We start from the raw sequence: 15,982 nt of genomic DNA, 5'->3' as shown, positions 1-15,982 counted from the left end.
TGTCCACGTCTGTCTGACCTCATGACAGACTGGCCCTATTTCCCTGCTGACCTGGCTGGACGAGAGTCTTCCACGAGAGCAAGGAGGAGGGCATGGCAGCCCTGTGGTGTCACTTAACCTCAGTGATATTGACCTAGTTCTCTGGTGATGGGGGCCATTGCATGGTACGCTTTGCACGGTTTGATCATTCAAATTGCTTAAATGGGACGCTCGTCTACTCGATTGTTTCCTAGACCCCGGGGGCAAATGCACTTTATGTGGGGCATTTAACAAACTCAATAGACAAAGCTAATGTCGTTTTGACTTTTGGACGGAGGGCAAATGCAGCGGTTTCTTTTTTGTTGATCTTTCACAATTTGTCCGCTGAGGCGAAAGCAACCATGTTGAAAGCTATATCAATCTCTTAATCGTCCATAAATGGATTTGCCGCGAGGACGTTTTGGAGCTGAAGGGATATGCGGTTATGGTTTATGGAATACATACGTTTCATAATGTCAAGTATTTTTTTTCTTCCTAGACTTAATACTTGACTGTATTCTAAGACTTGTCATATGATCCATTCGATTTATGTACTGTAAGGACGCAATGCAATCATTTTCTTATGCAAGTCTAAATGGGTATTTTTCCTTGCTGTCCTATGTGAACTTCACTATCAAAACAAAATGTTTACTTTGTGTTGTTAAAATAAAAATGTACACGCTGTCAGAAAGATGTAGCCGCCACCAATCCAGTGCTCTTCTCCATGCTAAATAATAGATGACGGAAGTCTATGAATCCAGCAGCAAATAGTCTTTATTCATTTCTCAACACATGCAGCCACAGTCCATTCTCCCCATTCTTCATGGCTCACGCATATCAAGTGCAACTTAAATAGTCTGTGTTTGTGAAAGAATGTGTGTGCGTGTCCATGTGTGCGTGTGTGTGTGTGTCTGCGTGCGTGTGTGTGTCTGCGTGCGTGCGTGCGTGGTATCCATGTTGACTGGTGGTTCTAGGCAGATGACCAAGCCCTACTCTTGTTTTCTAGGTGCCGCCAAAGCCCACCTTTTAAATGTTTAATGAGTAAAAAAATAGAAGAAAATATCAACACTTAGACTCGAAAAACTTCACAAAATAAAGTTGTTCTGTCTCTGGTAGTATGAATTATGGATGGTAGTATTTCTGTTGGAGAGGTGTACCATGAAGCAGGCAGCAGGCCCCATCTAACAATCCCTCTGTAAGTCTCACTGGGGTTAAGCCTACTTTAGGATGGGTTGCTGTGCAGAACCTAACAACGCACCACTCAAAGAGCTCCAGTGTCTGCATGCGTGGAATGACGGTCTAATATGACCGTGAAAAATACACGCAATCAAGAAGACAGTCACTAGAAGTTGCATTGCAGTAAGTGCATTGTCTATGTCAGTGGTCATAGGTAAACCCTGGAAATGGTTAGCTACTAGGCGTGCAGGCTTTTGTTGCAGCCCAGCACTGTCTTACAGTACACAACAGTACTGCTCTTCAGGACCTTGACTTGTTAAACCAGATGGTTAACGCAGGGCTGGAACAACAACCTGCACACCATATAGCTCTCCAGGCTCAGCGTTGGTGACCGCTGGTGAATGTAATTGATGTATCATTACACTGAACATTTGGCATTACATGGTTCAAAACAATATGGTAACATCATTTTAGATGGAAAGAAACACTGGTAAAGTGATGATCGAGTGGCAGGAATTACAGCAATGATTTGAAGGAGAAAAAAAAATGTGAAGGAAAAAATATCCCATTAATTTGTGTCTATAGCTACATGCTCTCCTCCTCTGATAAGCAGCTGATTGTCACTAAGATATGGGTGAAGATATGGCTGGGGATGAAGCAATGACACCCACACATGTATTTTTCCGCTGCTCTGCCACGTGGCAGGCTGCTACAGCATAAATCAGGATGAATCCAGTCATGTATTGTTCTGCGTTCAAAGCTCTGAAATGTTTTCATTCCAATGGTGAAGGGTTTTAAGTACCTTGCATCTGCAACTGTCTTATGGATTGTGTTCTTCCGGGAACCATTTTATGAATCCACCTCATGGATTCAGTCGACTTCCCTTCACTGTTTGTGAATAAGACTTAAGACAAGGGATATTATGAAATATGCCCAATAGTAGCAAGCGCATCCTATAGCTACTATGCTGATGACACTAATGGTTGTATTTAACCAAAACCTCAAAATAGTTTCTCATGTTGAAAGAAAGTATGCTTGTTGCATTGACAGCCTCTGACAAAATCAAAAAAACAATTTTTGTTGCATGCAGTAATAAACATTTAATTGATATTCTATTAATTGAGATTCTATTGATGAAACAAACCCAAATACTTATTCTCCATCAATAGCAAAAAGAGTGTTCATATTAGGTTTGTTTGTGTCATGTTGGGGTTGGGTTGCTGATTCTGTTTCTGTTGACTCAGAGAGACAGCCCAAGCAGTGTTCTCCATTCCCCAGGTGCAGACTGAGGGCTTGGCTGTGCTGTGCTGTGCTGCAGTCACTGAGGAGGGCCTTGTAGTGATTTGCCATGGCCTGATCTGGCCTGCTCTGCATTCAGCACGAGTGGGGCCGGCCCCCAGCACTGCAGAGAGGCACACACGCACACGCTCTACACACTCCTTCTCATTCCACACACGAGCCACAAACCAGGGCTATCGGCCATCACATCACATTGCACTTTTCTGCTCCACCTACCCACCCCCCCATTCACACACACACACACACACACACACAGAGACACACAAACACGCCATGGTCACTCCCTGTCGTTGTATTTAGGAGCAAAGTGATAAGGTACGTTATGACATGGGAAGTCATTTGTACCACCATTGACTTTGTACCATCCTCATACCATCAGTATATACGGGTTATTGACTGTATGTGTTATGCCTGAACGTGTAACATTGATTGTTGAATCAGCTACCCAAAAGAGCTGTTCTCTTTCAGAATACACACTATGTGATATAATGGTGTTCAGCAACAACATAATATTCATATTGTTCTTATTCCTGTCTTATTGATATTCATCCAAGCTTCCCTGATTTGTTCTTCTGGTTGGAAGTTCAACACTGTTGCCTATCTATCTGGTGTATTTCACAGTTTATCGCTCATGTTTCACTGCCATTTTCCAGCCATTTTCAAGTTGTTTAGTGGCCAGCCAGTCAGTCATGTGTGTCTCCGGGCTGGTGGTCGCTGTGAAATAAATATCAATTGTTTTATCAAAAGCCAGGCCACCATCATCATGTGTTCATGGGCTGGTGTGTTTTCTGTTCTCTCTCTCTCTCTCTCTCTCTCTCTCTCTCTCTCTCTCTCTCTCTCTCTCTCTCTCTCTCTCTCTCTTTCTCTCTCTCTCTCTCTCTCTCTCTCTCTCTCTCTCACAGACAGACAGACAGACAGACAGACAGACAGACAGACAGACAGACAGACAGACAGACAGACAGACAGACAGGCAGGCAGGCAGGCAGGCAGGCAGGCAGGCAGGCAGGTCTGTTGTCTTGCCCATGCTGATGACTGTGTATTGATAGGATACGCATTCATCTTTGATCTGTCTTTTTAAGTTTCTACGGCCTGGTTTTGATCTTTCCCTGGCTGCTCTCCTCTCGTTATTATCAATAGATTCTCAGAAGTGGCGCTGCTACTGTCTGTCTGTCTGTCTGTCTGTCTGTCTGTCTGTCTGTCTGTCTGTCTGTCTGTCTGTCTGTCTGTCTGTCTGTCTGTCTGAAGATGATTTCAACATTGCCTGCTCCAGAACATTCTTGGTACTTAGAAAAACGTAATATTGTTGTTCTTCCCTCATTGTGCTGCTTTTATAATTGCACTAGCACTGGAATACCGGACACCCCTGCAGACCCCGCAAGGCAGGGGTGCCCACGAGCTCTTGGGCCCATGTGCCTGTCATCGATGTCTATTTTTTTGTTTTTAAAATCATTTTACAGTAACCCTCCAAAAAGTAATTCATAAATATTTTTAATTTCCATATGCACTAGGAAGCTAATTGTTTGTTTCTTGGGCTTCAAGAAAGTGACTGACTCAGGCCTTGAAAAATAAATAATTGAAAGTAAGGAGGTATCGTGAACAAGTGCCGTGGTCAAGGCTACGACGCCGCCAGTGCAATGAGTGGAGCTTACTCAGGTGTATAAAAGCACATATAAGACCAACAGCCCAATGCTTCTTCGGTAGTTCTTTATGAGTTTATTTTTTTAAACGATCTCAGGGATGGTTACAGGGATGGTAAGAACAGCTTGATTGCCGTAGCAACATCAGGGAAACTGGGCAGAATGGACAAGTGCTTCAAATACATCAGTTCTGCAACATCTTTAATTGGTCCTCTCATTCTCCTTAATTGCTGGAAAGAGATTAGTTGTATAGGAAGCTCTGGGGACAGGTCGTCTGGATATTGGACAGCCAATAAAGGATTATCATCTTTAGTGGACAACAGTTCAAAAGAATCGGTTTGCAATTTCGTTCATACTGGTGAACTGGCGTTGTGTGGTTGCAATATCAACAGTCCCTTATCTCTGGTATATCTTGGCAAGCATCATTCAAGACTAAGTTTAAATCGTGTGCAGCGCAATGTACATACAGTATAACGCATGTCTCAGGAAAGATTGTCTGGCTTGTCAATACTTAGTATAGAAAACTGTTGGGCCCACAACCTAGGCCTACGGGCTTCTATAGCTCTCTACGTAGAAAAAAAGAGAGAGACATTTGCAGACACAGATAAACATTTTTCTTAGAGAAACAAAGAGAAAACGAGACACAGAGAGAGAATACTTGAGGATAATTGTTAGGTTATTTGATGTGTAATTGTTATTAAAAAGTTTATAGTAGTGGGCCTCCCGGGTGGCGCAGTGGTCTAGGGCACTGCATCGCAGCGCTAGCTGCGCCACCAGAGTCTCTGGGTTCGCGCCCAGGCTCTGTCGCAGCCGGCCGCGACCGGGAGGTCCGTGGGGCGACGCACAATTGGCCTAGCGTCGTCCGGGTTAGGGAGGGTTTGGCCGGTAGGGATATCCTTGTCTCATCGCGCTCCAGCGACTTCTGTGGCGGGCCGTGCGCAATGCGCGCTAACCAAGGGGGCCAGATGCATGGTGTTTCCTCCGACACATTGGTGCGGCTGGCTTCCGGGTTGGAGGCGCGCTGTGTTAAGAAGCAGTGCGGCTTGGTTGGGTTGTGCTTCGGAGGACGCATGGCTTTCGACCTTCGTCTCTCCCGAGCCCGTACGGGAGTTGTAGCGATGAGACAAGATAGTAATTACTAGCGATTGGATACCACGAAAATTGGGGAGAAAAGGGGGTAAAATTAAAATAAAATAAAATAAAAAAAGTTTATAGTAGCAGCTTAAAACTGTATTTAGCTATAGATAGTAGGCTACACTGCATAATGAAACAATCCCTAATAAGCTAGTATTTTCAGGGTGGACTGACTGTATTATTTGGCGTTAATAGTTGGTTTTAGTATGCAATTTTACAATTAGCATTGTTTGATTTTCCAACTTTAATTACGGAACAAGTATTTACATTATTGCCACCAGCCAGCAGTCTAAATGTCAGCATTGCTACATCGTATATAGCTTCTTGAAATGTTATCCTTAATTAACATGAGAAAATGATGACCAAATAGGCTTACCAATAAAAATGTTTCCATTGTCTAAAGCAAACCTATAGATTACATGCCCTGGCAGTGGCACCACAGAAAGCCTATCATCAATTCGACAGGCAGCCGCATAGACATGCCGCAATTTCAGCACCATGGACAGCGATCGGTAGTCTATACTTTTTGAGTGGCTGTACTAAACAAGTTAAATATCTAACCTGTGATGAAATGTTTTACACACATAGCTTACGTTACGTGTACTTGGACACCTGGTCCCACAATTTACCACTCTCCCACGCTGAATAGCCTGAAGCCACAGGTCTCTCCTCACAGCCTCTATTTCCTTACGTGGGATCATTGCAAACTTTAGATTGGGATTTTTGACCTGGTTTGACATACATTGTACAACACAGCAGTTTTTCAACATGGTTTTTGATTTCTGTATAATACAAAATAAACTAAAATGTTGGCTCTTTTTCAATGGGGGTCAATGGGGAAGAAGGATTGTTTTCCACCAAGGTGAGCGTGGTCTAGGGGAATTCCCTGTGACGTGAATATCGACTGGGAGTATATGGTCGGTGTTTGTAAACAGTCCTCTCTGAAATGGGGCCGATGATTTTATCACAGAATATTTACTATCAATATTACTCTCTGTACACCATTGATTTTAACATTTTGTATTGCGTTGGAGCAAATGTGGATATCACCATTGAAAGTTTGATGTCATACATGCATGTAAATGGGTGTAAAACTCAGAATTTTTCTAGCTATTCGAAAGTACATCCAAATTACAAAATGACGCATCGCTTTCCTTACACTGTAAGCAGTCTATGGACAAGGTACAGTGGTTCTTCCTTTAAAAATTATATTTTTTTTCATTAAAAAAACTTGCGGCATACTGCAGCACAGCTTGCGTGGTGCCACAGAATTCTATGGTATGTTATATAACTGTCAGCCATTGTTGCCAGAATGACGCAATTTACCACAATCTGCCACCATCTACCACAAACGGTCGCAACATAAGCTCAAAACTTTTATAGGAAGAACCACTGGATGACAGAAATCCAAGCTTTGGTTTAGTTTCCCTGGCACTGTTTCCAAATGCATTTGTGGCACAAATCCAGTTTAGCATTTAGTATTTGTGGTACAAATCCCAATCAAGTCATGGGACCGATATTTGCATTTTTCGTGCATCATGTTCAAATCGTCTGTAAGTGTCTTTGTTAAGCGTCACAATCAATTTTAGATACTTTCAGATTATTTGGACATAATGAGCAAAAAATTATAATATCGGTCCCATGAATTGAATGGGATTTGTGCCACAAATGCTAAAACGTTAACTCTTTCCTCTGGTCTAAAAAAATATCCCAATGCCCGAGGGCAGTGATTGGGGACACTGCCCTGTGTAGGGTGACGTCTTTCGGATGGGACGTTAAACGGGTGTCCTGACTCTCTGAGGTCATTAAAGATCCCATGGCACTTATCGTAAGAGTAGGGGTGTTAACCCCGGTATCCTGGCTAAATTCCCAATCTGGCCCTCAAACCATCACGGTCACCTAATAAACCCCAGTTTACAATTGGCTCATTCATCCCCCTCCTCTCCCCTGTAACTATTCCCCAGGTCGTTGCTGCAAATGAGAATGTGCTCTCAGTCAACTTACCTGGTAAAATAAAGAATAAATAAAATAAAGGATAAATAAAAAATTTGGAAACAGTGCCAGGGAAATAAAACCAAAGCATGGATTTCTGTCATACCTTGTAAATAGACTGCTTACAGGTTAAGGAATCCAATGCGTTTTTTTAATTTGTGTGAACTATCCCTTTAAGTATTAGATCAACATTTGTAGAGGGAAAAAGTCAATAGTAATTCAGCTGTATTGATGTTGCCTTTTTGAGGACTGAAGAGAAAATTAAATTGGAAGGAATCATTTCTCATATTACTTTAACTATAGACTACAGGTATCAGGTGTTATGGTGTGTTGAGTGTAAAGAGTAGCATTTATACAGTATAGCACACTCACTGTTGGTTTGCTCTATGGTAAAACAGTATAGAAGCAGCGTAAGCATTGGTGAATGCAGCACAGCCTTGAGAAGGGGGCTGAGGCTGGGGCTGAGGCAGAGGAGGGGTAATGGTTTTACTGGTCTCTGTGTGCTGGAGAGAGAGAAGGGAGGGAGGGAGGGATGGAGGGGAGGAAAGGGGGAAGAAGGAACTAACATGGTCGTGTTTCTGGAAGCCATAGCCATGTTGAAGGAGGAGGGCGGGGTGAGGTGAGGGTCTCTCTCGCTCTCGCTCTCGCTCTCGCTCTCGCTCTCTCTCTCTCTCTCTCTCTCTCTCTCAATCTCTCTCTGTCGACAGGCAGGGTTTGGACTCTGATGCGTGACAGGCCGGATGGAGAGTCTTTTTCGAACGCTCGTCATTCCTCCTCTCAATGATTGGCTGGAGTATTGTTATTCACACCGAAAATGGGTCAGGCGGCCTGTGGAGGATTGAGTGTTTGTACAGACGTACAATCCGCAGACACACACACACACGGCTCAAACTAAGGTTGAATGTACTCTGGAGCAGAGCACTCACTCCCTGCAAAAATAAAATAGATAAATAGAAATAAATGGTGTGCTGTATAGTGAGTGAGGGAGTGAGTGTCTCTGGTGTAACCAGCATTCTCCTCCTCCTCTCACAGGCTCCCGGCTGGTTCTCCCGCCACGCCTAGTGGCAGGGGCCTTAGCAGGATAAATAAAGGGATAAATAAAGTGATACACAAAAAAATAGGGAGGAAAATTGATACCTGTGCACATGAATCTGGTTGCGGCTGCCACTAAGCATGATGGGATCATGACGGGAGAGAGGCAGTTGTGCGCAGGGCAGTGTGAACACAACGTGATAAACATGGGGGTGAGGGAGGAGAGAGGAGGGAAGCATGCTCCCCTTAGCCAGCCAAGCCACATGGAGAGCCAAAATGTCCCCCGTATTGTATTATCCATGCACTTATTTAAGTTTGAAAGATCCTATGAAGATCCTGACACTGTCGTAGACACTCAGTGAGCATTTGTGAGTGTTGATAAATAATGTAATGCAGATCCATATGTGGTTAGCTAGATTCCAACAGCCTTTGTCAGCCTTCCCTTGCTCCGCTCCCAGACCTAGACAGATATATTCATTCTCTTATCTCCCCCACCACCACCACCTTCCCTGCACTGATCAAACTCCCATCTCTGCACTGTGGCTGTTTGCTCATGAATAACCACAATTTGTTCCTTATTAAACTCTAGGCCGGGGCTGGGAACGATTAGAGCTCTGAGCCGGTGTGAGGGAGAGAGGGGGACTAAGCACAGCTTAGTCTTTGATAAACAGTGAGTGAGGGCTCCATAGGTGCTGCTGCAGTTTGGCACATGTACTGTATCTTCCAGGGAGGAGAAAGATGTTGGTAGTGGTGGTGGACTCTTCTTACAGCCTCCAGACCCCAGCAGCACCAGAAAGATCTGGAGCCCTGCCAGGTCACACGTGGCCCCCGTCCAAGATACAGATTAGCTATCAGCGCAACATGGGCTAATCATGGAAGGAGCCACACATTAATTAGCATTTAGAGATTTCTGTGGACTGGATGTTTTGGAGGCCCTGATCTTTATTTTACTCTTCTTATTATCTATCCTTATGCCTAATCACTTTACTCTGCCTTAATGTACATATCTACCTCAAATTGTATTTATCAGTGGGTCAAAGGGAAGGTGTCAGTGGTGAGTGGAGAGTAGAGAGTGTGTGTTTTTGTGACATTAGGATGTTGTTGTTTTCCAAGTGCTTGAACTACACTAGTGTCTCTCTGGGTCCCTCTTGTTTTGTGGTGAGACACACACGTGACAAGACGAGGTACCTATGATCTCATAAGGCCGTTTGTTTGTCCAGTTTGAGATTCCATTCAATTGTATGTAGACATGTTATGGTATGCCATGTTTTCAGACAGCAACCGGCCCTGACACGCTGGTGTCAGAGTGTTAAAGAAGAGAACGTCTTCACAGAGTTTACGAGAGAGTAGAGGAGGGAAGGTTTTGATGAGGTCAGCTGAGGAAGGGTAACCCATCACTCTGCTGAGATGGCTTTATACAATAGCTGGTTCTGCCATGGAGGAGGGACAGCGATATCAGATGAATGCTACACCTACATCTGGACAGACAGATGGACACACAAGGTGTCTGTGATATAGATATGATACACAAGGTGATATAGGAGAACATCTGAAGGAGGAGCCCAAGGAGAACGTTCTAACTTTTTGACACGATAGGAAAGCGAGGGTCCTCACCTGAGCGGGACTAAGCCCAACCTCAAGCGTACAGGTTAGGTTGTGAGTGGAGAGATCAACACTGCACTCTCAGTGGCCTACATCCCCGTCAGTCTGACGGTGACTCAGCGTATCTGTCATGATAGAGCTCATTAGCTCAGGAAAGAGATGGAGACTAATGACTCTCTGTCTCTCTCCCTCTGAACAGGTGTTGTGAACCAGCATCAGGGCGCCATAGAACAAATCCCAAGACAAATTAGTTCGAAACATAGATATATTTAGGCCTTTCTATAAAGAATACTTTCATTGTCCTGGTTTCTGTTGGGTTGGTTAAGCGATCTTGAACCATAATGTAAGAGCAGAAAGACTAGGGAAGGACAAGGAAGGGAGGAAAAAGAGCAGTGTTCTGGAGCTAGAGACGATGGTGACAAACACAAGGAGCCTTAGTGTCAGTCTCAGCCAGAGACAAACAAACGGCTGTGCTCTTGTCTTCTTAGCACCGCGTGATTACTCTGTCAGCGAGAAAAGAGGGGAAGGCTATTCCCCCCTCCATCACTCCATTTCTCTCCCATGTTTAACCTTGCTGTTGGTAATGACGACGTCACAATTAGGTGATCCATAAGACCAACCTTTGACTGGTGACATCTGCATGGAAACTGCAGCAGGCTGATGGTAGAGAGATGTGTGTGTGTGTGTGTGTGTGTGTGTGTGTGTGTGTGTGTGTGTGTGTGTGTGCGTGCGTGCGTGCGTGCGTGCGTGCGTGCGTGCGTGCGTGCGTGCGTGCGTGCGTGCGTGGAGAAGGAGGGGGGGGGGGGCTGTGGCGTATGCTGCTCTTATCGCGTGTGTGCAGCTACTGCAGTGTCTTTGAGAGACAGAGGGGCTGTCCATGAATGCCACTCACTCTCCCTATTCACAGCAAAAACACACACTCTCTCTCTTCCTCTCTCTCTCTTCCTCACTCTGTCTCTCTCTCTGTCTGCACTGCATTTTCTGTCAAGAGTGAGAAAGAAATAAGAAAAACATGACTTGAGCTTTGATGCAGACTCACGACAAATGGCTCCATGTTGTCACATTTTCACATTTCTTTCTAACAAGGGACAGGCGAAAAGTGACACGTCATTTGACATCAGAGCATTTCTCTTTTGATGTGTGTGTTCGTGTCTGTGTGTGTGTGTGTGTGTGTGTGTGTGTGTGTGTGTGTAGATCTGTTTTTTAACACTTTTTAAACACTGTTTTTTAAACCCAGAATATATCACAACTATCATACTAGGGTAGACCTTTACATATTTAAATACATATATATATTACGTACATTTATTCAGATATAGAATTGGATATAATATATCACAACAGCCAATTTCTTTCACTACTTCTGCAGGGTTATAGTTTGTACCATGTTGATACAGAAATCAACCACACCTGTGTAATGTGTAATGCACAGCCTTCTGGAAACAACTCCTCTTAATCCATGTCAGGTTCACTCTGATTCTGTCTTTAGACAGAAAAATATGACATATTGACAACATTCTTTTAATGATTAAATATACAAATCTAGGAATCTTGATCAACTCAATGAAAGGAAGAGCTCAGTCATCCAGGCCAGGGGGAGTCCCCTCCCTTCTCTCTCCATCCCAGGTCTGCCAGAAGAGGATAGTGTATAGTGATGATGAATCCCTCCAAGGTCATGATGCTAATCAGAACAGGGAATAATGAAGTTAATTCATTCACCAGGGAGGGAGGGAGGGAGGGAGATGCTCCGACAGGATAAAGGTGACCTGCCTATAGGTGTTTCCAAGGCTACAGTACTTCCCCACCAGGGGAAATCACCTTGATAGATAGGTCGACATATTGGGCAGCTGGGATAGTGATATCCATGTGTACTGAATACCAGAGTGGGTTCTGGGAATTCTACCCCCCACCCATCTCGCCCCACCTAGTCCCAGTCTCCCCTACCCAGATGCACTGTCATGTCATGTCCTACTCTTAGAAGTTATTTATTGAATGCTGTGATAAGGGACCTTGAGTTTGATGTGGTATTGAAGAACAGATGGGGAAGGGATGACTGGAAAATCTATGCTAAGTAGTGTGTCTACACTGAAAGGTCCTTACCTTAGAGGTTGTTTCTTTGTAGGTGTTTGTATTAGGAAATTGTCACATTATGAATAGTGATTCTTCTGTTTTGGAATAGCAAGTAAAAAAATAAGTGGCAATTAGTAGATTGATGATTTAATAATAGGCTTCATGATCACAATGTTTACCAATGATCAATTTGGAAATTGTATTATTTTCATTGATATTGAATTTCACTGTTGTGTAATACATGCAAATGTTGGTGGTGTTTTTAATGATTATATTCTACACATTTGATGTAATAACATTAAACTAGATATATTTTTATAGAATAGTTTAATTGTAAAATATGACACATTTATATTTTGATATTGCATTTTTATTAGCAACATTTTTTATTAGATTTTATCTACATAATATAATTCTTGAATAATTATTTTCATGCATATATTTTTTATTTTATTGGTATGTTAAAGATATTTATAAAATGTATTTGTTTTAGTGTTTCAATTCAGTCAACAAATGATGTTATGTATTACAAAATATATTTAGAATAATGTATTTACATGTATTTATATAGAAAGTAATACTATTTCATATATATAAGAGTGACATACTTTTTAAAAGAACAATGGCCCATCACAGATGAGCTCTTTGTCACGATCGTCAAAGGGACTGAGAGAGGACCAAGGCGCAGCGCGTGGAAAGTACATCTTCTCTTTATTAGAAGAAGGGAAAAAACGAAACAAAAACAACAAACAGACGAACGTGAAGCTAAGCAAGAACTAAGTGCATACATGCAACATAGAACATCGACATAGACAATTCCCCACAAACAGCTAAAGCCTATGGTTGCCTTAAATATGGCTCCCAATCAGAGACAACAATAACCAGCTGTCTCTAATTGAGACCCAATTCCGGCAACCATAGACTTTCCTAGATACCTACACTCAACCATAGACACAGCTAGACTTCTATACTAAACATAAACCCAACTACTCTAATAAACCCCCTAAACCTTACAACCACCCTAGACACTACAAAAAACACATACATTCCCCATGTCACACCCTGACCTAACTAAAATAATAAAGAAAACAAAGAATACTAAGGCCAGGGCGTGACATAAACCCCCCCTTAAGGTGCGAACTCCGGGCGCACCAGCACATAGTCTAGGGGAGGGTCTGGGTGGGCGTCCGTCCACGGCGGCGGCTCCGGCACTGGTCGTGGTCCCCACCCCACCATAGTCACTACCCGCTTACGTAGCCTCCTCCAAATGGCCACCCTCCACATTAACCCCACTGGATTAAGGGGCAGCACCGGACTAAGGGGCAGCACCGGACTAAGGGGCAGCACCGGACTAAGGGGCAGCACCGGACTAAGGGGCAGCACCGGACTAAGGGGCAGCACCGGACTAAGGGGCAGCACCGGACTAAGGGGCAGCACCAGGATAAGGGGCAGCACCAGGATAAGGGGCAGCACCAGGATAAGGGGCAGCACCAGGATAAGGGGCAGCACCAGGATAAGGGGCAGCTCCGGACTGAGGGACGGCAGCTCCGGACTGAGGGACGGATCCTGGCTGGATGACTGCTCTGGCGGATCTTGGCTGGACGGCTCTGGCGGATCCTGGCTGGACGGCTCATGGCTGGCTGACGGATCTGGCTGCTCATGGCTGGCTGACGGATCTGGCTGCTCATGGCTGGCTGACGGATCTGGCTGCTCATGGCTGGCTGACGGATCTGGCTGCTCATGGCTGGCTGACGGATCTGGCTGCTCATGGCTGGCTGACGGATCTGGCTGCTCATGGCTGGCTGACGGATCTGGACGCTCATGGCTGGCTGACGGATCTGGACGCTCATGGCTGGCTGACGGATCTGGACGCTCATGGCTGGCTGACGGATCTGGACGCTCATGGCTGGCTGACGGCTCTGGACGCTCCTGTCTGGTTGGCGACTCTGGCAGATCCTGTCTGGTTGGCGACTCTGGCAGATCCTGTCTGGTTGGCGACTCTGGCAGATCCTGTCTGGTTGGCGACTCTGGCAGATCCTGTCTGGTTGGCGACTCTGGCAGATCCTGTCTGGTTGGCGACTCTGGCAGATCCTGTCTGGTTGGCGACTCTGGCAGATCCTGTCTGGTTGGCGGCTCTGGCAGATCCTGTCTGGTTGGCGGCTCTGGCAGACCCTGTCTGGTTGGCGGCTCTGGCAGACCCTGTCTGGTTGGCGGCTCTGGCAGACCCTGTCTGGTTGGCGGCTCTGGCAGATCCTGACTGACGAATGGCTCTAGCGGCTCCTGACTGACTAACGGCTCTGACGGCTCGGGACAGACGGGCGGCTCTAATGGCTCGGGACAGACGGATGGCTCAGACGGCACTGGGCAGACGGATGGCTCAGATGGCGCTGGGGAGACGGATGGCTCAGATGGCGCTGGGGAGACGGATGGCTCAGATGGCGCTGGGGAGACGGATGGCTCAGATGGCGCTGGGGAGACGGATGGCTCAGATGGCACTGGGCAGACGGATGGCTCTGGCCGGAATAGGCGCACTGTAGGCCTGGTGCGTGGTGCCGGAACTGGTGGTACCGGGCTGGGGACACGCATCTCAGGGCTAATGCGGGGAGCAGCAACAGGATGCACAGGACTCTGGAGACGCACAGGAGGCTTGGTGCGTGGTGCCGGAATTGGTGGTACCGGGCTGGAGACACGCACCATAGGACGAGTGCGTGGAGGAGGAACAGGGCTCTGGAGACACACTGGAATCCTGGTGCGTGGTGTAGGCACTGGTGGAACTGGACTGGGGCGGGGAGGTGGCGCCGGAAATACCGGACCGTGCAGGCGTACTGGTTCCCTTGAGCACCGAGCCTGCCCAACCTTACCTGGTTGAATGCTCCCCGTCGCCCTACCCGTGCGGGGAGGTGGAATAACCCGCACCGGGCTATGTAGGCGAACCGGGGACACCATGCGTAAGGCTGCTGCCATGTATGCCGGCCCGAGGAGACGCACTGGAGACCAGACGCGTTGAGCCGGCTTCATGACACCTGGCTCAATGCCCAATCTAGCCCTACCAGTGCGGGGAGGTAGAATAACGCGCACCGGGCTATGAACACTACAGGAGACACCGTGCGCTCTACTGCGTAACACGGTGTTCGCCCGTACTCCCGCTCTCCACGGTTAGCCTGGGAAGTGGGCGCAGGTCTCCTACCTGCCCTCGGCCCACTACCTCTAAGCCCCCCCCCAAGAAATTTTTTGGGCTGACTCACAGGCTTCCTACCGCGTCGTCGTGCTGCCTCCATTCGCCGGTATCCCTCCTCACACTGCGCCAGAGAATCCCAGGCTGGCTCCGGCACTCGCCCTGGGTCGATCGCCCACCTGTCGATCTCCTCCCACGTAGTGTAGTCCATATTACGCTCCCATTTCCATTCCTCCTTGCGCTGCTCCTGTTGCCGCTTTTCACGCTGCTTGATCCCGCATTGGTGGGGAATTCTGTCACGATAGTCAAAGGGACTGAGAGAGGACCAAGGCGCAGCGCGTGGAAAGTACATCTTCTCTTTATTAGAAGAAGGGAAAAAACGAAACAAAAAACAACAAACAGACGAACGTGAAGCTAAGCAAGAACTAAGTGCATACATGCAACATAGAACATCGACATAGACAATTCCCCACAAACAGCTAAAGCCTATGGTTGCCTTAAATATGGCTCCCAATCAGAGACAACAATAACCAGCTGTCTCTAATTGAGACCCAATTCCGGCAACCATAGACTTTCCTAGATACCTACACTCAACCATAGACACAGCTAGACTTCTATACTAAACATAAACCCAACTACTCTAATAAACCCCCTAAACCTTACAACCACCCTAGACACTACAAAAAACACATACATTCCCCATGTCACACCCTGACCTAACTAAAATAATAAAGAAAACAAAGAATACTAAGGCCAGGGCGTGACACTCTTCTTTGATAAAGATATCCACTGCGTTCCCATGTTGGCATATCAAGGCCAGTTACTCCCTGGACCCTGTCCTCCTGCT

At 46.0% G+C, this 15,982-nt stretch overlaps 1 protein-coding gene across 2 annotated transcripts in view; it reads left to right on the top strand.

The window, feature by feature from the left end:
• LOC120044311 (Down syndrome cell adhesion molecule homolog) overlaps positions 1–15,982 on the top strand; it is a 120,915-nt gene that overhangs the window by 10,989 nt on the left and 93,944 nt on the right. The window lies entirely within an intron of this gene.

The sequence above is a fragment of the Salvelinus namaycush genome, chromosome 3 (assembly GCF_016432855.1).
Source record: "Salvelinus namaycush isolate Seneca chromosome 3, SaNama_1.0, whole genome shotgun sequence".
NCBI lineage: Eukaryota > Metazoa > Chordata > Actinopteri > Salmoniformes > Salmonidae > Salvelinus > Salvelinus namaycush.
This window is presented reverse-complemented; position numbering and strand designations above follow the sequence as displayed.